We start from the raw sequence: 22,525 nt of genomic DNA, 5'->3' as shown, positions 1-22,525 counted from the left end.
TCTCCATCCCGCTCCAGCACCAAGCTTCCAGTTTCCTTGCCCAGCCAGTCCCAATTTCCACCCAGCCCCTAGTCACAGCCCACCGCCAAACTCCCAGTCACAGCTTCTGGCTCTTCCCCATACCCTCCAGTTCCAGTCTCCTTGCCCAATTTAACCCTTTCCCGCTCCCTGGCCTGGCTTTTGTCCTCTCTGCATTTGCCATATGACTTCTTCCTCTGTGCTGCCTGGGTGCCAGCAGAGAGGGAGCATAAATAGCACGGAAGAGCTGCACTCAGTTCTCATGCCCAGTGCAGCAATTACAGGAGAAGTCTTAGTGAGCCCCTGTAGCCCTGGATTACAATTATGTACCATCTCTCCGGGGCGGCTCGATGTTTTTTGCCGCCCCAAGCGAGGGAGTCAGGCAGCCTTTGGCAGCGTTTCTGTGGGAAGTCCACCTGTCACGTGGATTCGGCGGCATTTCTGCAGGAGGTCCGCCCTGGTCATGTGGATTCAGTGGTGTTTCTGCGGGAGGTCCACCCCGGTCATGTAGATTCAGTGTACCCGCCACCAAATTACCGCTGAAACTGTGGGACTGGTGAACCTCACGAACCTCACGCAGAAACACCATGGAAGGCAGCCTGACTGCAGCTCTCACAGCAACCGGCAGGCTGCCCCCCGCAGCTTGCTGCCCCAGGCATGCACTTGCTGCACTGGTGCCTGGAGCCATCCCTGCATCTCTCTGTGGGGATGCTGTATGCACAGTCTGGTCAGTGCTAGGAGCTGTGAGGGGATGGAGCATGCTCAGTGAGGACAAAATTTTTGGTAACTTTAGCTGCTAAACTCTGTTCAATGAATATGCACAAACTGAGATTTTGCAAAGGCTTATAAATTGGCCAAATCTGGTGGATTTTCACAGGGATGCCAAAGCATTTCCCTGACATAAAGGCCATGCCTCCTCCTCCCACCCCTCCTTCCCCATCATTTCAAGTCCTGATCCAAAGCGGGAGGGATTACACCTTTCCAAAGACAAGGTGACCAGATTTCTTTTTTTAACATTGCAAACCAAATCAACATTTCCTAGCCTCATTCTTGGAAGTGACTGAACTGTTTGGCTGAAACGTTCCAAAATTCAGGCTCTGGCAGACATCCAGCATGGACAATTTCAGCCCAAATGGTTGCAGTTTGGCAAAGTTTTATAAGCAGCTGAAAATAGGGTCTTCTAGTAGGAAGTGTTGAGCAATCTTCAAAATAGGTGGTGCTACCAGCTCCACATATAACTATAATATGTTTATTGGATATTCAAGAAACCCTTCTTTTAGACGTGGCTGCAAATAAACATACACGCTTCTGATATTGTGCACTCTACTTAATGCCTATCACTTAACTAAATAATCTGCTTATGTGCATAAGATCATGCCATCCTGATCTGACTGTAGCTAATTACATATGTTGTTAATCCTGTTAATTGCTCATCAGCTAATTGCCTAACTTGTTTTTTTTTTATCATATCAAAATGAGGTCCAGATGTTCAATGCCTCTTATAACTAATCACCCAGGATATAGTAAAATATTTATAAGATGTTTGCCATTCATCAATCTCTTAAACTGTGCAGTAAAACATAACACAGAAAATGTCACTGTGACATATAAAAAAGATGATTATGACATGAAAATCTTCACAAGAATGAAGAAAGCAGAAACAGTAGCTTAGCAGAAAGCCTTCACATCCTCATTCCTCTAAATACCTAATACTGGATAACTCCACACTTCCCTTAGGTGTATAGGCTGAGGGTAGTCCTGTGGCCATGTCCAAAAACTAAATACTTTTTATTGCCTTTGGAGCACTATTGTTCCAACATACCTCTTAGAACTGAGGAACTGCATATTAATCTTGTTGTTAAATTCTATGTCAACACAGACATCTTTCCTTTCTTGCTTGTGGTGTTGGTCTTGTGACTACATTTCTAAACAAATGACTCATTGGCCAGTGGTCAAACAAGATTGTTTTCTGATGGCCTCATTTATTAATACTCTTGTAGTCAATATTTAGGCACGCTGGTTAGACTGACAGAATCTGTGGAGAAGAGGCTTTGATATTAAATGGGGAAACTGCTTTATGTAAAGGTTCTGTAACCTGAAAGAGAAGTCATCTCTATCTGGGGTTAGGAAGGTCTAAAGCACAGACCTGACAGGAAAAAACTGCTCTTTCTGTGAGGGCCTCAGCATCTCAAACTGGGAGACGTTTTTCCTAATGGATCTCTGTAGCGCTAGTCTGGGACACTTGCTCTTCATGGGAGGAGTGGGCTTCCAGCAGCCTTCCTTCCCACAAAGTTGTGCTGGCTCTAGTTGAGTGTCTTCAATCATCTTTGCATAAACTCTTTGCAGCCGACATGCTGGTATTTTTGCTTGCTTTCCAAAGTAATTCATGATGAGAACAGTAAATGTAGAGAAGAAATACAAACTCTGCATAGGATCAGTATAATAAAGCATGTCTACTGTCTACCTTATCATAACCCTCAAATAAAATTTATAAAAGGTAATGTTACTTCCATTCAAGCAGCTGGAAGGCACACTTCTTTAGTTGATTAAATCCTTGGGTATGGATGTTTTCCAAGAGGAATATTCAAGATTTCTTAAATATCTTATTACTATTACCTGTATCTGATGATTAGTATATTGGTATCATTTTGATCTGTTATTTTCATTAATTTGTTTTATATAATTTTTAGGTATATACCAGACAAATCTTTATAAAACTGTGAAACGCATAAAATAAAATAAAAAATTCCAAATGAGATATTAAAGTTGGTGCAGTCTGAATCTCTGAGCCATCTGATTCTGCATTGTCTGAGTTCATCTCTCTTTCGGAATATTCAATGCAAAAAACAGATGTTTCTGTAAGGAAAGTAAGGGCGCACAAAAACATCTTCAAAATCAGAGTCTCATTTACAGAACATAAGTCAGATTTCGTATTCCTTTTTGTAGTCACCTGCTCCTCCTCTTCTCTTCAATACGCTGATGCAATCTGGATAAAATGAAATCTATAATGCCTGGAATAAATGCTTTGTGGTTTTCCTTGCTAGCTATAAAAATCTTGTGCTGACAGTTTGTACTTGAACAGGTGACTGCTGCTAGTCCCAAATTTCAGTTTGTTTAGAGACATCAGTCTGAGGGCTTGTCTACGTCAGAAAGTTGCAGCGCTGATGAGGGAGTTACAGCGCTGCAACTTAGGAGGTGTACACATCTGCAGGGCACCACCAGCGCTGCAACTCCCTGTTTGCAGCGCTGGCAGTACTCCCGTTTTGTCTCGGGTGTAGAGGATCCAGCGCTGGTGATCCAGCGCTGGTAATCAAGTATAGACACTTACCAGCGCTTTTCTTGACCTCCGTGGAATAAGCAGGTATCCCAGCATACCTGAGGAAGCCTCTGGTAATCAAGCTGGTCTCCTTCCCCAGTTTGCTCTCGCGTTCCCCGAACCCCGAGCAAGCAGGTCTCCTTCCCTGAGGTTTGCTGGGTGGTTCCGGGAACGCGAGAGCAAACCGGGAAAGGAGACCAGCTTCGCCGCGGTTTGCTCTCGCGTTCCCGGAACCACCCTGCAAACCGCAGGGAAGGAGACCTGCTTGTTCGGGGAACGCGAGAGCAAACCGCGGCGAAGCTGGTCTCCTTTCCCGGTTTGCTCTCGCGTTCCCGGAACCACCCAGCAAACCTCAGGGAAGGAGACCTGCTTGCTCGGGGTTCGGGGAACGCGAGAGCAAACCGCGGCGAAGCTGGTCTCCTTTCCCGGTTTGCTCTCGCGTTCCCGGAACCACCCAGCAAACCTCAGGGAGGGAGACCTGCTTGCTCGGGGTTCGGGGAACGCGAGAGCAAACCGGGAAAGGAGACCAGCTTCGCCGCGGTTTGCTCTCGCGTTCCCCGAACCTCCCTTGAAGCCGCCCAACAGCGCTGCAGTGTGGCCACATCTAACACCACTTGCAGCGCTGGTTGCTGTAAGTGTGGCCACTCTGCAGCGCTGGCCCTATACAGCTGTACTAATACAGCTGTAACAACCAGCGCTGCAAAATTTTAGATGTAGACATGGCCTGACAGAATCTACTTGATCTTTGTCTCAAAAAAAAAAATCTGCATTAGTAGGTGAAGGAATCTGGGACTATGGGGGCCCTAGGCTACTGAAGTAGCTGCACCACTACAATCCATCTGTGAAGCAAGGTTCATCAGGACGTATCACCCAGCAGGGCCTCACAGCACACCTCAAAACCCCCTGATTGGCCAACACTAGTATTTAAATCCAGAAGCCAGCAAGAGTAGCTGTCTGAGGCCTGGTCTACACTACGCGTTTAAACCGATTTTAGCAGCGTTAAACCAATTTAACGCTGTACACGTCCACACAAGGAGGTTCTTCATATTGATATAAAGGGCTCTTTAAATCGGTTTCTGTACTACTCCCCCACGAGAGGAGTAGCGCTAAAATCGGTATTACCATATCGGATTAGGGTTAGTGTGGCCGTAAATCGAGGGTATTGGCCTCCGGGCGGTATCCCACAGTGCCACTGTGACCGCTCTGGAAAGCAATCTGAACTCGGATGCAGTGGCCAGGTAGACAGGAAAAGCCCCGCAAACTTTTGAATTGCATTTCCTGTTTGCCCAGCTTGGAGCTCTGATCAGCACGGATGGCGATGCAGTCCCAAATCCAAAAAGAGCTCCAGCATGGACTGTACGGGAGATACTGGATCTGATCACTGTATGGGGAAACAAATCTGTTCTATCAGAGCTCCGTTACAGAAGACGAAATGCCAAAGCGTTTTAAAAAAATCTCCAGGCTGTGATACAGAGTCCACAGCACAATGCTGCATGACATGCGTAATGGAAGGCCAAAGAATCAAATGGACGCTCATGGAGGGAGGGAGGGGGTACCAAGGACTCCAGCTATCCCACAGTCCCCGCAGTCTCCGAAAATCATTTGCATTCTTGGCTGAGCTCCGAATGCCTGTAGGGTCAAACACATTGTCCGTGGTGGTTCAGGGTCTATCTCGTCAATTTACCCTCCCTCCCCTTCCATGATAGAAAAGGGGAAAAAATCGTTTCTTGACTTTTTTATATGTCACCTTATGTATACTGCATGCTGCTGGTAGACATGGTGCTGCAGCAGTAAACGGTAGCATCCTCTCTCCACCCCTCCCCGGTGGCAGATGGTATAGTGCAGAAGGACTGATAGCCGTCCTCGTCATGAGCCCGTGAGTGCTCCTGGCTGGCCTCAGGTGAGGCCAGCCGGGGGCACCTGGGTAAAAATAGGAATGATTCCCAGTCATTCCCAGTAGATGCTACAGAACGGCTGGTAACTGTCCTCATCATAGCAACTGGGGGCTGAGCTCCATTTGCCCCCTCCCTTTCATGTGTAAAGAAAAGATTCTGTACTTCCTGGACTGTCATAGCAGTGGGATGCTGGGCTCCTCTCCCCCACACCGCTTAATGTCCTGCCTGGACTATCATAGCAGCTGGAGGCTGCCTCCCCCTGACTTGTTACTGAGATAAAATCAGTGTTTCTTATTCCTGCATTCTTTATTACCTCATCACACAAATGAGGGGGACACTGCCATGGTAGCCCAGGAAGGTTTGGGGAGGAGGGAAGCAACGGGTGGGGTTGTTACAGGGACACCCCCTAGAATGGCATGCAGCTCATCATTTCTGCGGGATCTGACATGGAGCGGCTGTGCTCTCTGGTTCGCTGATACACTGGTTCTCTAGTACACTTGCCTCATATTCTAGGTAGGACTGACTCTATTTTTAGATACCAGAAATGAGGAATTGACTCGGGGAGTCATTCCCATTTTTGTCTTTGCCCCCCCCCCGGCTGACCTCAGCCAGGAGCACCCATGACAGCAGCAGACAGTACAGAACGACAGATAACCATCATCTCATTGCCAATTTACAATGGCGCAGCAGACGGTACAGAACGACTGATAACCGTCTCTGCTGTCATGCAAAGGCAAATGAATGCTGCTGTGTAGCGCTGCAGTATCGCCTCTGTCAGCGGCATCCAGTACACATACGGTGACAGTAAAAAAAAAAAAAAAAGCTGAACGGGCTCCATGGTTGCCATGCTGTGGCATCTGCCAGGGCAATCCAGGGAAAAAGGGCACGAAATGATTGTCTGCCTTTGCTTTCCCGGAGGAAGGAATGAGTGACGACATTTACCCAGAACCACATGCGACAATGATTTTTGCCCCATCAGGCACTGAGATCTCAACCCAGAATTCCAAGGGACGGAGGAGACTGCAGAAACTATGGGATAGCTATGGAATAGCTACCCACAGTGCAACGCTCCAGAAATTGACGCTAGCCTCGGACCATGGACGCACACCGCTGAATTAATGTGCTTAGTGTGGCTGCGTGCACTCGACTTTATACAATCTGTTTTACAAAACCGGTTTATGTAAAATCGGAATAATCCCATAGTGTAGACATACCCTGAGCAACAAAATAGACTGCCTGCCTATTTCACATGGCCTAATGGATAAGACGTCTGACTTTAGATCAGAAGATGGAGGATTCAAGTCCATTTGTGGTTGGTTTCTGCTCCAGACTGTGCTTGTGGTAGGCTGTGGTTTGTGACCCCAGTTTGTCCTTGACTTTCCTATTTGATTGGTGCTTAAATCTTGGTGCCTTACTCCAGCTTCCTGATATCCAGACCTGGCTCAACTCTGACTCTATCTGCCTGCAACTTCATGCCTGACCCTGACTTCCTGGCATTCTGATCTGGCTCACTCCTGATCATGTGACTTGTCTCCCAATAGCAACTGAAGAGCTGACTGGTTGCCTATGGCCTGGCCCTGACACTGGGGTATTCATATAGACTATGTAATGTGTGACAACATGGTCGATGTTAGTATGGTGGGTCCTGTGCTTTTCTTGGCAGGTGGGCTAACATGCCATCTCTTGCCCCTGTTCTTGGGCCACTAAGGTCCCCACTAGTGGCCCAGGAAGGTGGTAGAGGGAAATGGGAGAAGGATCTGGATTTGCACCTCACTCTGAGCCCCAGCCCCTCTCAACCCCTGTGGGTTCATACCCTCTTCCCCCTGGGTGGGGAACCTTTGGTCCTTAGATGCTTGGGGAGGAAGTCTCCCTCCCCTGCTGGGGCAGGATCTTCCTTACTTTGGTTCTCTGGTCTTTCAAATCTTACAACGCACCTCCAGGCTCTAGCCCTCTCTCCTTCCTCCTCCTCTTCCCCCGACTGCCTGAAGCAGGGGGTTTTATTAGGTTCCTGACAGGGTTTAATTGACTACAGGTGCTCCAATTAACCTGCAGCAGCTCTCCCTAGTCTACAGGGAACCACACCTTAATTAGCCTAGAGCTTATATATTTCCCCTTGACCACTGCTCCCTGGCCCTCCTGTATCACAAGTGATATGTTTCTTAAAGGCATTCTCTACTGTAGTACCAGGCCATCCCTTCTTCTCAGTGTTGTTAATCCAGAATCTGCTTCATTTTTCAACTCCACTGAGGTCTGCCTCTCTGAGAACACCTCTGTTCCTCCCATTTAGTCCTTGACCTCAGAAAGTCCTTTCTCAACAGTAGTATATTTTTTATCTGGAGAGAGAATTGCTTCCTGGAGAGCACCCAGATGCCAATTTACCTTTTCATTGGAACCATTTCCCCTGTTATTTCCTGTCAGTCAACCTGTATCATTTGATGAAGCTAATTGGGAAATACCAAACTGCTTCAAAACTCCTCCCTTACATTTCGGCATGTCTGAGATGCACCTCTTGGCCCATTGCTTTTTGCTCATCAAAGTAGTTTGAAGCTTCAAAACAGCACTCATCCAAAATGAAACAAGCCTGTTCTTAGAGCTGATGCAGCACACATTCTTCTCTTCATATCCCTTCTGCCAAAATAGAATAGTCTCGAATTAATAATTGGTATCAAAGATGCTGACATAAAACTAGCTCTGCATAGTTTTGTAAGTGTTTGCATAACACGTTAACCATTTTATTAGAATACATTTTTCCAGGGCCGTAGCAACAAAGAACGTGGCCCCCTCCGAACATATGTCCGGGGCCCCTTACAATGAAGAAACTGGAATGCGGTTTTTATTTTATACAATATACAGGGTTCATATTATGTATACATTGGCCTACAGCGTACATGTATTCCGTATTTACGCAAAGCGCTTCTTTCGAGCCTTGTTCTCCGCAAATTGGTTAGTCAGTGCGTCATATCCAGAGATCTGGCAATCTTGTTTTCGATTGAGATAACTGCAAGCGCAGAAAGCCTGTCATCTGTCATGGTTGAGTGCAGGATATTCTTGATCAGTTTCATTCTGCTGAAGCTCCTTTCAGCACCAGCGACAGTAACTGGTGTGGTCAGAAGAATTCTGATGCAAATGCAAAGATTCGGATATATCTCCTGAAGGCTGTTCTTGTATATGTACGTTAAAAAATTGTTTGCCGTGACAAGTCCTCTCTCTTTCTCGATGACATAAATAAAACGATTCAATTCCATTATGAGTTCATTGGCATCAATGTCTCCCATTTTTCTTTCAAAATTTTTGCTGTGATTCTCCAGTTCATTTTCTCTGTGACACTGCTTCAGGTTGTTAGCGTTGTACAGAAATCCAAACAACTTATACCACTCCACAAGTTGGTCAAATCGCGACGAAACAGAAGATATGGCCTGATCAGTGAGAACAAGAAAGAACTGCCATTTGAATTTTTCTTCGGCAGAAAGACGACTCGAATCATCAGCACATTCATAATCAAACATTCTCTTTTTACGTTGCACCCTGGTTTCTGGAAACACCTGCTCAATACCCATATGCTCTGCTATTTCACGTGCATTTGTGTCCACAGAGTTATATCCTGTATTTCGATAGTCTTCCAAAAACTTCATTGTAGCACTGACTTCTGCCTGCAGTACGTCAATTGACACATCTGGTGACTAAATTAATTTGCTGGTTTTATTGACGTGAAATAATATATCGTACCACGTGCGCACAGTCAGAACAAAAGGCCGTGTAGTAACATGGTCTAAAAGCGCACCGGCTTCTGTTGCTGTATTGCCATCTTTCTTTTCGAGCGCATATTCTCCCAAAGATGACAAAGCATTGCACAATTCTTCAAAGTGATAACGCAATGGCTTCACAGCTTCAATTTTCAACTCCCAACGAGTGTCCGATAACCCTTTAACAGATATTGGCATATGTTCTTGAAGTATATCCCAACATGAAGGTGAAGAAGGAAAGATAACATATATTCTGTTAATCAGACCGAAAAAGTCAATGGCATATTTCGATGACTTTGCCGCGTCTGAGATCACAAGATTCCAAGTGTGAGCTCCACATGGTACATACAAGGCACGGTCATTTATTTCTAGCATGCGAGCTTGAACTCCTTTATTCTTTCCTCTCATATTTGCGCTGTTATCATAAGCTTGGCCTCTCATGTCAGCAATGTCTATTCCTAAATTGTTTGCCTTTTCAAGAAACGCTTCCAATAAGCCCTCGCCAGTTGTATCATGAACATTAAGAAAACCAACAAACACTTCACGAATATTGACACCATCTTCACCGTTGCATTCAACAAAGCGTAACACCACAGACATCTGTTCTTCATGTGACACGTCGGGAGTACAGTCCAAAATAACTGAATAATATTTTGCTTTTTTAAGCTGCGCTATGTTGGCCTCTTGAATGTTACTGGCAACAAGTTGAATCAGCTCGTTTTGGATCTGTGGACTGAGGTACTGAACATGTGTCTCTGCCTTCTTAATCCTCTGTAAAAGTTCGCTGAGGACAGTATCATACTTTGCAAGCAATTCAAACAGTCCCAAAAAGTTGCCATTTGAAGGATCGCTGAGCTTTTCATTACTTCCTCGAAATGCCAAGTTTCTTTCGGACAAGAAAATAATGACATCAACCATGCGTTTGACAACATTTCTCCAGAAATCTCTTTCTTTCAGAAAAGCCTGCAGTTCGAGTTGGTCAAGAGATGTACAGTTTACTATGCCTGACCGAAGGTCAAACCATTTCACCATACAGTCTTGATGACCTTTGCCTGTTTCATGCTCCTGAAGTCTTTTTGACAGTGCTTTCCAAGCAGATGTTCCACGACGTAGCGGTATGTCTCCAGTGCCAAATAATTTACAACAAAAACAAAAAATGGCATCTTTCTGAACTGAGTACATTAACCATGAACGTCTTATTTTCTCGCCATTTGCCATGGTTCGATAGAAATGAGTACTTGTGAACCTCTGTCTTTCCTCATTAAATGGAAATTCGTAACTTTCATTCTGCTGTGGTGGGCCACGTGCAACAATGTCACACACTTGCCTGTCTGATATTATAGACGGCCAATCTCCTGGATCATCAGTCAGTGGTTCAGATTCAGATACTTATTTCTCGGCAGCAGCTGGAATATCTGTCACAGTTTGTTTGGTAGAACAACTGGCTTCACCTTCGACCTCACTTGAAGCACTTCTGGATACGATTCGTCGCTGCTAGCGCTGTCCGTTTCATGTGCCTGTACCTGTATGTTGGATTGCAGCGCAAAATACGTTGACAACTTTGGAATTTTCTCAAGTTCCTTCTCGGCATCTTTTGCTGCCTTTCGTTTACTAGCTCCGCTCTTATACATTCTCTTAGACATCACAAAGCACGTTTCTGCGTTGGAAACGATAAAAAATTAAACAACTAAATTAATAACATTTATCCGCTGACCGCCATTATGAACGCAAATACACATTCTTTGAATGGGTCCAACTAAAATTCGAAACTGACCGACAGACAACTGATGTAGCCAATAGCATTATGATGTATCATAATGACTTCACGGTTTTGTCAGTAAAACCGACATGGATTGTGCAATAGCGTCAATAAATGTCACTTACCTAGTTATACCTTACATTTTTTTTTGCCACTTTTAGGGGCCTCCTTCCTTGCGGGGCCCCCTCCGGTCAGAGGGTACGGAGGGCGCTCGCTACACCTCTGCCTTTTTCCTTGGGCTTTTGCCTGCACTTCTAATGTGCCTCCTCCCCGTTGATCCAGTCCCAGGCCTACACCAGTCTCTTCAAAAATGATGCTGCTGTACAACAATGCATTGTTGAAGCTCCACCTTCAAGTTAAACATTTACTTTTATATTAAAAACAAATCTAACTGGAAGGATGGTTTGTTTGTTGGCCCAGATTTACCTCTCCTATGGTGAAAAACCCATGAAAAAATGGGCTCAATGGATGACATTTCCTTGAGCATGAGTTCTCATCCTGGGGGATCACGGCTTGCCTGCGGAGGGTCTGCTGGTCCCACAGCTTTGGCTCCTGTGCCTGCCGGTGGTCCACCGAAGCCGCGGGACCAGCGGACCCTCAGCAGGCAAACCGCCAGAGGCAGCCTGCCTGCCCTGCTTGTGGTAGCAAAATCCCTAGAGCCGGCCCTGTCAAGGAGTCACAACCACCATGCTCTTCCCATATAATTAAATGAGAGGAGGCTCCTGGCTAGCAGGGAGTGAGCTCTTTGTATGAAACAGGTTGAGAACTGCTGTTGAGGTTCCTCTGGCAGAATTTCTTCTTGAGTGTTCATCAGGGAGAATGTTTGCACCCCATGGAGTAGACCACCAGACTCATCATAAACCTGCTGAATCTCTAGCTCCATGGGCCAGGGTTTTCTGTGCAGAGGCCCCTTGTCCCTGCACTGGCTGTGACCTCTGACACCTCCCATTCCTTGGCAGTGTGACTCCACTGAGATTGCATTGTGGTGGCCTCTGAGACCCACAGAGTAGGGATGCTACATAGAAAAGTTAATACAGCCAGGTTCCCTGATGGTACTATTTATTTTGTTATGAACCACTGATCTGCAGACACAATGTGTCTGCCTTGGCCTGACAACTACTTCTCCCTTGGCTGTCCTATTCCTTTCTGTATACAGACAACTGAACCTATGGAGAACCTTCCATGAGTCTGGACGTGGGAGCACAGTGCCCTAGTGGTAGCTGACACTCCCTGTTTACTTGGAAGATGCAGAAATCTGTTTGCAGCAAGGACCCCCTGAGGCCCAATCAGGAACACCATTACTGTTGTTAGCATCATACCTTTACATGGCTCTTTACAAACATAGAGTAAGACACATTCAGTGGAGATGGTGGACATAATATACTGCCTCTATTCTTAAAATGAAGATGGCATTTTCATTGACATCCCTAATTTCAAAAAAACGAGGAATCTGGTGGCACCTTAAAAACTAACAGATTTATTTGGGCATAAGCTTTCACGGGTAAAAAAATCACTTCTTCAGAGCATGGAGTAAAATTGTAATTTTCACTTCATGCATTTGAAGAAGTGGTTTTTTCTACCCACGAAAGTTTATGCCCAAATAAATCTGTTAGTTTTTAAGGTGCCACCAGACTCCTCATTGTTTTTGTGGATACAGGCTGACACGGCTACCCCCGATGCTTGATCCCTAATTTCAGTTACTTATATCTTTCAAACCTCCTCTCCTGTTGTGTGCAACAAAAATTCCTCATGCTTTTTCTTTGCTGAGAAATGAATTCTTTCAAAGCCTCGTTAAAAACATCCTTCCAGTTTTGCTTTATCTGAATGTGGAAGGAGAAGCATTTTTTCCAGTTTAAAAATGTTTTAGACAATTGGGCTTGATTCTTATCTCACCGACACTGGTGTTAATCTGGAGTAACTTCAGGGAAGCCAATGGAATTATACTGGTGTAAAATCAATGTAAGAATTACCAGAACTGGGTCCTTGTTTTGATCGTGGTTCCTTTGGAAATTAATTTTTTTTCAGTGTCAAATTTGATATATACTTTATTTGGTGTAAAATGCAGTCTAAAGCCTTTGCCAGGTTCAAAGAAATGTGTTTTGAAGTTACAAAGACTTAAAAATTACGTTCGTACGGTGTACAAATACATCTTTCCCCTTAACTTCAGAAAGAGGTACCAGGGCGAGTGCCTAGAATATTTATACCCACAGAGATTTGAAAGACCACATTCTCATGGCAGCAAAAGCAGCAGTTTATAACATTTTTAAGCCAGTGGTATGATAATTATATTGTATATTTATAAATGAATCATGGAATGAATAAATTATGGGAGTTAGAGTAATTTGCAGGAAGTAACTGTTTTAAAACAAGTAGCCTTAATGTGTAGGTCTCTTTTAGGCCCATTCCTTTGCCCAGTAAATTTAATAGTGAAACTCTCCTTGACTTAAATGAAAACAACATTAGACCCTTGCCCAATCTTGAAAGTTAAAAATGTTTGGTTCTGGTCAGTACTTGGCTGGTGACAGCATAAGGACATCACCATTTCTAGGTTTATTGCTGGTAGTATTGGCTTTGCTTAATGATAGTATATACATTTAAATTAGACTGAAAGATTTCAGGGGAAATGCTCGCCTTATGAAGTCAATGGTAAACCTCTCATGGACTTCAATGAGGCTACATTTTATCCTTTATGAACCAAATGCCTTTGTGGTGTTCTGCAGTGTTATATGTGAGGCCTGGGTTTGATTCCTGCTGCTATTTTCTCAGTCCCTGGAACTTTAGTGAATACAGCTGATACCGAATGCATATACAAAACGCTGCAGCCACACCACTGAAGATTGTGTCTTTGTCAAATATCACAGGACAAGCCATGTTGGGCCAGGTCAGCATTAGCTAGGAAACTTCTAAGGAAAAAGCCAGTACTTTACACACATAGGGTGACCAGACAGCAAGTATGAAAAATGGAGACAGGGCGTGGTGGTGTGGGGGGGTAATAGGAGCCTATATAAGAAAAAGACCCCAAAATTGGGACTGTCTCCTATAAAATCAGGACATCTGGTTACCCTATGCACACGTAACTTTTGTGTATCTTACTAAGGCTGCTATTTCATCTCATACAGAACCTTTTCCTGCACATCTGTTTACATATCTTTGCCACCTTTCTTTCATAACAATACTTTACTTCTGCTCTATAGAGCATTTTTTTATCTGGGGCTCCTAGAATGCTTTTACAAACATTGGTGTATTGATTTTGATATTTTTATTGTTGTTTAAAAAAATATGAAAAACCCTTGTGTTAATTTAGCAGGCTGAGATCTTAATCACACAGTAGTTAAGTACGGTAATTCAGACTTAAGACAAATGCAAGTATGTAGCATTTTGTAGTATTGTGGATATTTTGTGTAATCATATAATAATTATTAAAAAAGAGAACCCCAGCAGAGAATGTTCATATTTTCTTTCTCCTAAATATACATATGTATGTTGAAGAAGATCCATGAATGTTCAATCCTGTTTCATTTACCGTGTGCTGCATAACAACAGAAAGGGACTTCATGTTTCTAAAACTAATTTAAATCTTTACTGAGAAAACATTTTACAAGGGTGCTGCAATTCCAGCCATGTGCAAACAGACTATCTCGTTGGGGGTCTCCAAACTCTTGCCTCCTGCAGCTGGTGCTCTTTCCATCAAGTTCCATGCAAGTTGCAACATCTTTCCTTTTAACAATCATTGTGTCTTTTGCGCAAATATTTGCTGCCTTGCTGGGGCCAGAGGATTACTAGTACACAGCCCACCCTAGGGACATCTTTACTGCTAGCCCATTGCAGCCTGTTAGGCCTTATATTCATTCTAGTATGCTGGCCTTCAAACTAGTCTCCTACTAATTTTTTATGTTATCTCAGTTGGTGAGGGGACTTGCTTCCACCTTGTTGCTATCTTCATGCTCATGTTTTAGTTTTGTCATAATTGAGTTTTGGGAAATATTTGGCTATCCAGTTGTTCACTCCCAATGGACACTTGATCATATTTTCTGTACCTGCATATAAGGAGCAGGAAAGGAGAAAAAATATGGAATCATCCATGTAACAATTGGAAAATAAACTGTATTGATTTGAAATCTTACTCAGGAGAAACATGTAATGTAAAATAACCTCATGAACATTCCACAGCATCCCAAGTCCATGAGAGATGGGGAATCTGATTAAAAAAGAACAGGAGTACTTGTGGCACTTTAGAGATTAACAAATTTATTTCAGCATAAGCTTTTGTGGGCTACAGCTCACTTCTTCGGATGCATAGAATGGAACACACAGACAGGAGATATTTATACATACAGAGAACATGAAAAGGTGGAAGTATGCATACCAACTGGAAGAGTCCAATCAATTGAGATGAACTATCGTCAGCAGGAGAAAAAAAAACCTTTGAAGTGATAATTGAGATGACCCATAGAAGGTATGAGGAGAACTTAACATAGGGAAATAGATTCAATTAGTGTAATGACCCAACTGTTCCCAGTCTCTGTTTAAACCTAAGTTAATTGTATCTAATTTGCATATTAATTCGAGTTCAGCAGTCTCTCTTTGGAGTCTGTTTTTGAAGTTTTTTTGTTGTAAAATTGCCACCTTCAAGTCTGTTCCTGAGTGGTTAGAGAGGTTGAAGTGTTCTCCCACTGGTTTTTGAATGTTATGATTCCTGATGTCTGATTTGTGTCCATTTATTCTTTTGCGTAGATACTGTCCTGTTTGACCAATGTACATGGCAGAGCGGCATTGCTGGCACATGATGGCATATATCTCATTGGTAGATGCACTCTGGGACACCTATTTTAATTAATTGTAACTCCAGTGTTGATGATGATAGTATTACAGCACCTAGGAGCCAAAGTCATGGGCAAGGACCGTACTGTGCTAGGTTCTGTACAAACAGACTAAGAGACAGTTCCTGCTGCAGAGAGCTTGCAATCTAAGTATAAGGCAAGAAACCATGGATGGATACAGACAGACAGACAGAGGAGTACAAGGAAACAATGAGACAGTCTTGGCCAGCATGATAGGTTGTGGTCCTAACGCACTGGCAACCTTGCCACTGTCAAGGGTTGTTTTTTTTTAAGCTTTATGGCAAAGGAAAGTTTTTAAAGAGGGATTTAAAGGATGATAATGTGTTAGTTTTGCAGATGTTCATTTTCACTTCAATTAACTATATTATTCACTACTGGGTGAAATTCACTGCAGTGTAAAGAGCCCACACAAGCCCCATATTAATAGTTCAAGTGAGGCTTCAGTGATGTGTATGGTCTATGTAGCCTCCATGCATGGGTTGAATTTCACCCTATTTTGAATAAGCATCATCCGATTATTAAGTTATGGGGAGAAAATAATTCTGGACAGTGATCAGGGTCTCTGTATTTATAAGCACATCTGTAGTGCTCCTCATCATAACATCTGAGCACTTTACAAAATGAGTACTGTTTAGGCTAGGACAACTTCTGACTGCTCCCCAGGCTGGCTGCCGGAGAGGGGAGGTGGCAATACGGAGAGATGGTAGAGAGAGGAGGTGGTGCTGCCAGCAGCGAGATTAGCTGTGCCTCACAAGAGGGGAAGGATAGAGAAAGAGGTAGATGACGGGGAGGGGAGTGGGTTGCAAGTCAGTGGGGAATAGGGTGCTCCTGATTTCTTTCTCAGATCAAAGATTTGCAGTGTTCCAAGAGCACTGCAACCTTTTCATTCCATAATATGTGGCTAGGCAGTGGGACTGGTGAGGATTTGCGGTAGACTATCCTGAAATTCTGCCCTGGTCAGTGCATTAATGTGTAGAGATGCTACCTGGAATCTTATCTTCTACAGAAATCCTGCCAGCACACTGAGAGGAATATGCTGTGGAGAACAACTTTGCTGTTTTTCTGAGCAGAACAACATGCTTCTCCACTACTGCTAGCTGGTGCTGTTACTGATGGCAGAATATACACAACCTTGCTTGGGGAGGAAGCAGGCGGGAGTGATTACACATCCCTTAGCTGATGATATGCAAGTTAGCATATTAGCCAGCTATCTCTCTTTGGGATTACTTGAGTGCTATGGAGGGGTTTTGTCCTGCTTGTGTAAACAGGAGACCTTTTCCACTTCCTTACTCCCCATTCCCCCCACCCTCCAGTCTTGTCCCAGGACAGAGCAGAATTTACTCACTTGGTTTTGTGTGTAACATTCAGTGCAGGGCATGAAATGTTGAATTATTTTGTGGCAGGTTTTTTTAAGCATGTAATAATGCACATGACACACCAAGAATTGCACATCAAAAACCAGGGTCGGGCTTTGTTCATTGCTGTATTACTTTACTGCCTCACTACAAGTCTTTCTGTCAGAGGATTAGGGAATTCCTTAGACTAATAGGCAAATGCCTTGCTCACAGAAAATGGCCCAGTGGAGATGACACACTCAAATTTAACATGTGCTTTTAATTTTGTACTAAATGTGTTGTAAATTTAGTCCATTTAAGATGATAAAAATCTTCCTCTAACATTCTGTTTAAAAAAAAATAAAAAGGCATGCCCTATGTCTAAACACACAAGTAAAGGTGCATAGCCATAAACAGTATCACTTGACAAAAGCATAAGAGTACTTTTCCTATTTAAGAAACTAATCCTACAACTTTTGCTCATGTGAGTAGTAATTAGTCACGTGAGAGTCACTTTGACTTCTGTGAGACCACTTGGGCAGTAAGAGTTGCAGTATCTTCAGTATAGGGGAGAAGTATGCTTAGTTCAGGCAAGTACTATGCTCTCTCAAAAAGAATGAATCATAAAAATTCCTAAATCTGTCAGCAGAAGTTAAGGGAGAGAAATAACCCTGTTTCACTGATGCACTAACAGACACTTTGCAGACAATGCAGCAATAGATGATGTGATGGGGTCCCTCCACAGGATGCTGCCTGGAACTAGAGAATGACTGAGCCTCCTGACCCATCAGCCTGGGCTCCCTTTATACTGTACTCCTGTGCCCAGCCTGCCAAGCCCTCTCCCAGGCTGAGGAGTTTCACGGACTGTGCATTGTGTGAAGAAATACTTCCTTTTGTTTGTTTTTAAACCTGCTGCCTATTAATTTCATTTGGTAACCCCTAGTTCTTGTGTTATGAGAAAGAGAGAGTAAATAACACTTCCTTATTTGCTTTTTCCACACCAGTCATGATTTTATAGACCTCTAGCATATCCCCCCTTAGTCATCTTTTTTCTGAGCTGAAAAGTCCCAGTATTATTAATCTCTCCTCATATGGCAGCCATTCCATACGCCTAATCATTTTTGTTGCCCTTTTCTGAACCTTTTCCAATTCCAATATATCTTTTATGAGATGGGGGTGGGGCGATCACCTCTGCATATAGTATTCAAGATGTTGGCATACCATGGATTTATATACAGGCAATACAATATTTTCTGTCTTATTATCTATCCCAACATTTCTCAAACACCCTTGCACCGCAACCCCCTTCTGACAACAAAAGTTACTACATGACCCCAGGAAGGGGGCCAAAGCCTGAGACCTGCTGCTCCAGGCAGGAGGGCCAAAGCCCAAGCCCTGCCCTCCTGGGTTGGGGGTGGGGCGAAGCTGAAGCTTGAGGGCTTAAACTCAGGGCAGAGGGGCTGTAATCTGAGCCCTGCCACCCGGGGATGAAGCCTTTGGGCTTCAGCTTCAGCCCTGGGCAGTGGGGCTCAAACTTCGGCTTCAGCCCTGGGCCCCAGCAAGTCTAACACCAGCCCTGGCAATCCCATTAGAACAGGACCACGACTCACTTTGGGGTCCTGACCCACAGTTTGAGAACCACTGATCTATCTCTTTCTTAATGATTCCCCACATTCTATTTGCTTTTTCAACTGATGCTGCACTTTGAATGGATGTTTGCAGAGCTAGCCCCAACAAATAGTGCTTCTTATTTTCCAAGGACTGTAGAAATATTAATGAATCCTCACAATAGCCACTTGAGGAAGGTTTTATTGACCTTAGTTGACAGATAACTTCCCTGCCTCAGTTTGCTTATATGATTTGCCCAAGGCCTCATTGGTAGTCAGTGGCAGAGCTGAGATGAAAGCTCACTCAAGGATTCCTGGCTGACAGCCCATGCTCAGACCACTGGACCACGTAGCTGCCTCTGTCAAAGCATGTTAAGACCCAGATGTAAGGCAGAACCAGAAGCTCTTTTCATTTGCCAATTCCATTGCATCATCTTTCCTATTGATTTGTGCTACAAACAAGTAGAAATAAACAAATAATTTTAAACATCTCTGCCCCCCCACCCCAAAACTTTTATCTGTAGAATTTTTCCCCGTGCATCCTGTTTATTAGGGTTATACTTTGTGTGCTATTGTCAGGGAGACTGACAGGATTAAGGTATAAAACTAGGAATTAGGAGACCTGAGTTCTAATCTCAACTCTACCTGATTTTACAAACTCCAGTCACTGAGGGATCAACCCTGCAAACACATAACCAAGTAGTCCCATTGCATGAATATTCTCAGATGTAAAATAATACTAATCTTAGAAGTGTGTACGTATATTGATGCTAAATTTACTAAAGATTGTAAAGCATTCTGTGATCCTTGGATAGAAGGCTGTATATAAGTGCAAAGTAATAGTAAATTACTGGAAATAGGTGTATGCATTGGTTCCATGTTATAACTAATGGCAGCCAAAGGTCAACAGTCCAGCATAAGCATCCAAGCATTTTGGATGCTTGTTCAACTGTCCTTTGGTTTAGCTAAAAGTTGGGATGGAAATCTTTTGAGAATGGTCTTATTTGATTTCCAGTAATCCTTGGTTCCAGTCGTGGCAGAAATAGCTTTGTCTGTGTACTTTAGTTTTTCCACTTCCAGTTGTAGCCAGAAACATAGACTCCCATCCTGCAACAATTACCCTCTGTGAGTTATCCATGCTCATTTAAGAAGTCTATTTGAACCCAATGAGATTTGTGAGTATTGCTGAGTGAAATTTTTTGGACAAATGGTTTATTCACTGAAAAATGAAGCTTCAGTCAACCTGAAACTAGTCACAAATTCAACTAATTGTTTTGGCCAATATATTTTTTTCCAGGGTTTATGTGCCATTCACAAAATGGCTGGAGTAGAAGACAGTGGTAGTGCTGCCATCAGTCTTATAACCTTTATCCCGGTGATGAGGGTACTCTCCTGGGCTGTGGGAGACACATGTTCAATTTTCCCCTCTGCTGGGGTACCCTAGCCACTGGATTATAGAGTCATTTTCACTCTCTCTGGTCCCATGACCATTCAAGTATTTATATGATATGGCACAGCTTCAACAAGAAAGATTGAGAGAGCCCAGCCTCAGAATAGCCTATAGCTAGGAAGCAGCACTAACACCATCATCTCCTTTTCCTCCAGCCATTTTGGGAATCTAGCCTTTTGTTTCTTTTGCTTTTATGTTAAAACGTGCCAGGAAACAAAATTAAACAGTTCATTTTGGGTTGCTTAATTTGACCCGAAACAAAACTTTTGTCACCTCTTTCAATTCACTGACATTTTAATTTTTCTGATTCGGTTTGGGTCAAACCAATTTTTTCATCTATTTATTAGAATTGCCAGCAAACCAAAAATCAGTTCTTTACCTAGCTCTATATATGAGTGAGAAAGGATTACATATGTGAGTAAAGCTTTTAGGATTAGACCCATAGTTTGTTGAATGCTAAAAAGTCCTTAGATTAACAATACTAAATAATGACTGACATTTATCTAACTATGATCATATGTTTAGTTTGAGTATAGTTTCATTCCTGATATAGAAAAAGCAAAATAATATTGCAGCATCAGTGTTTAAGCTACCCCTTGCCAAGCAGCATTTTGCTGATGGCTTCTACTTTCATATGATTACATGGACTGTTTAAACTGTTTACTGGACAGCATATAGCCTGTAATGGACCCGTAGCTTTAAATAACAATATCTACAGCTAGAATAATGCTAGCATATCTTCTACATTTGTTTTTATTTGTTATTTGTATGTAATTTCAGAATATGAAACCATTGTTTCATTCCAGTTATACCCAGTATGCGGTAAACAGATCTCATAACTGTGATTTATAGGACCAAGAGTTCTACAAGAATTTTGTAATTCATGTTTTGCTGATTCTTGCAGATTCTTTAAACTTCAAACTAGCTTTTCTATATTTAACCAAAAGGAAGTTATTACTTTTTAAATTCTGTGTTTTGAGGTTTTTCTTGACTTTTTTTTTTCTATTTTTGATATTGTGGAAAGCTTTCCTGTCTTGTAGGTATGTCTCTGGGTGGCGGGAGGACATGAGCAGGAAGAATAGCTTAGGGTGTCTGTTTGTTTATTTTTAGCTGTTAGGGAAGAGAAATTAGAGTGTCCTGGGCTGCAGGAAGATTCAGGAGACAGGAGGCAATCTTTAATGTTTCATTGTTAAAAATGAAGATATTCAGAAATTCTAGGCTGAAGCTCAGAATGTTTCTAACACTCTACACAAAGACTCTTTTTGCTTGATGTTTTATAGTGAGTGACCCCCAGCACTACTCCTTGGGTGTGATAGTCACCTCCCCTCATCAAAGGCAGGGTAAGTGGGCTTTGCATGGGGGACATAGGACATTCCTCCTGCAGGAGGAATAAGATGTTCACAATCCTCTAACCCATACAGCCTCCATTTCATTTACTCCTGTAGGGGCACAGAATTCATACCTTCTGCAGATTTCTTGGCTGCCTCGCACAAAAATGGGGGAATAAAGAAATCTGTGGGGAATACACACCCCTTCCTGGGCAGCCTGGACACGGCTGCTGGGAGTAGTCGGCAGCAGAGAGCAGATCGCTGCAGAGGGGAGGAGGGAGGCTGGGTGAGCATGCGCCTCCATGGAGAGACATTAAGCAGGTGGGGCTGGGCACATGCCTATGTTACCAATGAGTGAGAGAGACTCACTCTGTCCATCTTGCTTGCTGTTGTGGTATCCTGGGCTTGGAGGCGCAGGGCTGTGTGAAGCAGACTCAGGCAGAGCAGAAATGTAACAGCCAAGCAGGCAGGCTGCTAATGTTCCCGTTGTCAGTTAATTGTTCATATTCTTAGTCAATTAAAAAGAACGAGGAGTCCTTGTGGCACCTTAGAGACTAACAAATTTATTTGGGCATAAGCTTTTGTGGGCTAAAACCCAAGACTCCTTTATCTTGCCAGAGTGGTGCAAAGGAGCCTTACTGTACTGTAAATCCTCAGCTAGGAAGCTCTGTGTGCTTTCTTACTTTTTTCTCTGTGCCAGAGAGGAACAATGGGGTTAGATTACAGCTCAGGATCTATTTTACTTACCCATTTAAAAAACATAGAGGACAATGATTAGCAAAACTGTATGACTTTCAGGTGTCAGCTTATATTTTACTTTCAAACATTTCTGAAAGATGAGTTGGTTAAGAACTTGGACCCCTCTTCTCCCTTTAATATTGGGGGAGGAGGGGCAAAAAGAAGGGAAGGACAATTTATGAACACAGTTTCTCTGCCATTTGATTAAATGTTTGACTATTGTAGTTGTCAACAGCTCCTTGTATTCTCACTTAATAAAGTTTTCCTGAAGTTTTGATGTTCAGCTGAAATGTTTGAAGAGATATCAACCAACACAATTCTGTTTCTAGAGTAAATCCTATCTTGGTGCTTGAAATCTAAATGGCTTGACATTTTTCATGTAGTATTTATAATGCTGTAATAAAGCCTTCATTTGTTTACTCGCCAACCTTTCTGTTTGTCCAGAAACCATTCTGGCTTAAACCTTCAAGCTGGGTTTCTGTCCATTTTTCTTGAG

General features: G+C 43.2%; 1 protein-coding gene across 10 annotated transcripts in view; it reads left to right on the top strand.

The window, feature by feature from the left end:
- Positions 1–22,525, top strand: part of THRB (thyroid hormone receptor beta) — a 285,137-nt gene that overhangs the window by 148,466 nt on the left and 114,146 nt on the right. Inside the window, exon 3 of one of the 10 annotated variants that reach the window (XM_050938478.1) lies at positions 21,244–21,303. The exons of the other annotated variants lie outside the window; for them this stretch is intronic. The gene's annotated coding sequence lies outside the window, so the exon portion shown is untranslated. The remainder of the gene's footprint in view (positions 1–21,243; positions 21,304–22,525) is intronic. 10 annotated transcript variants of the gene reach the window in all.

This window comes from Gopherus flavomarginatus, chromosome 2 (assembly GCF_025201925.1).
Source record: "Gopherus flavomarginatus isolate rGopFla2 chromosome 2, rGopFla2.mat.asm, whole genome shotgun sequence".
Taxonomy (NCBI): domain Eukaryota; kingdom Metazoa; phylum Chordata; order Testudines; family Testudinidae; genus Gopherus; species Gopherus flavomarginatus.
This window is presented reverse-complemented; position numbering and strand designations above follow the sequence as displayed.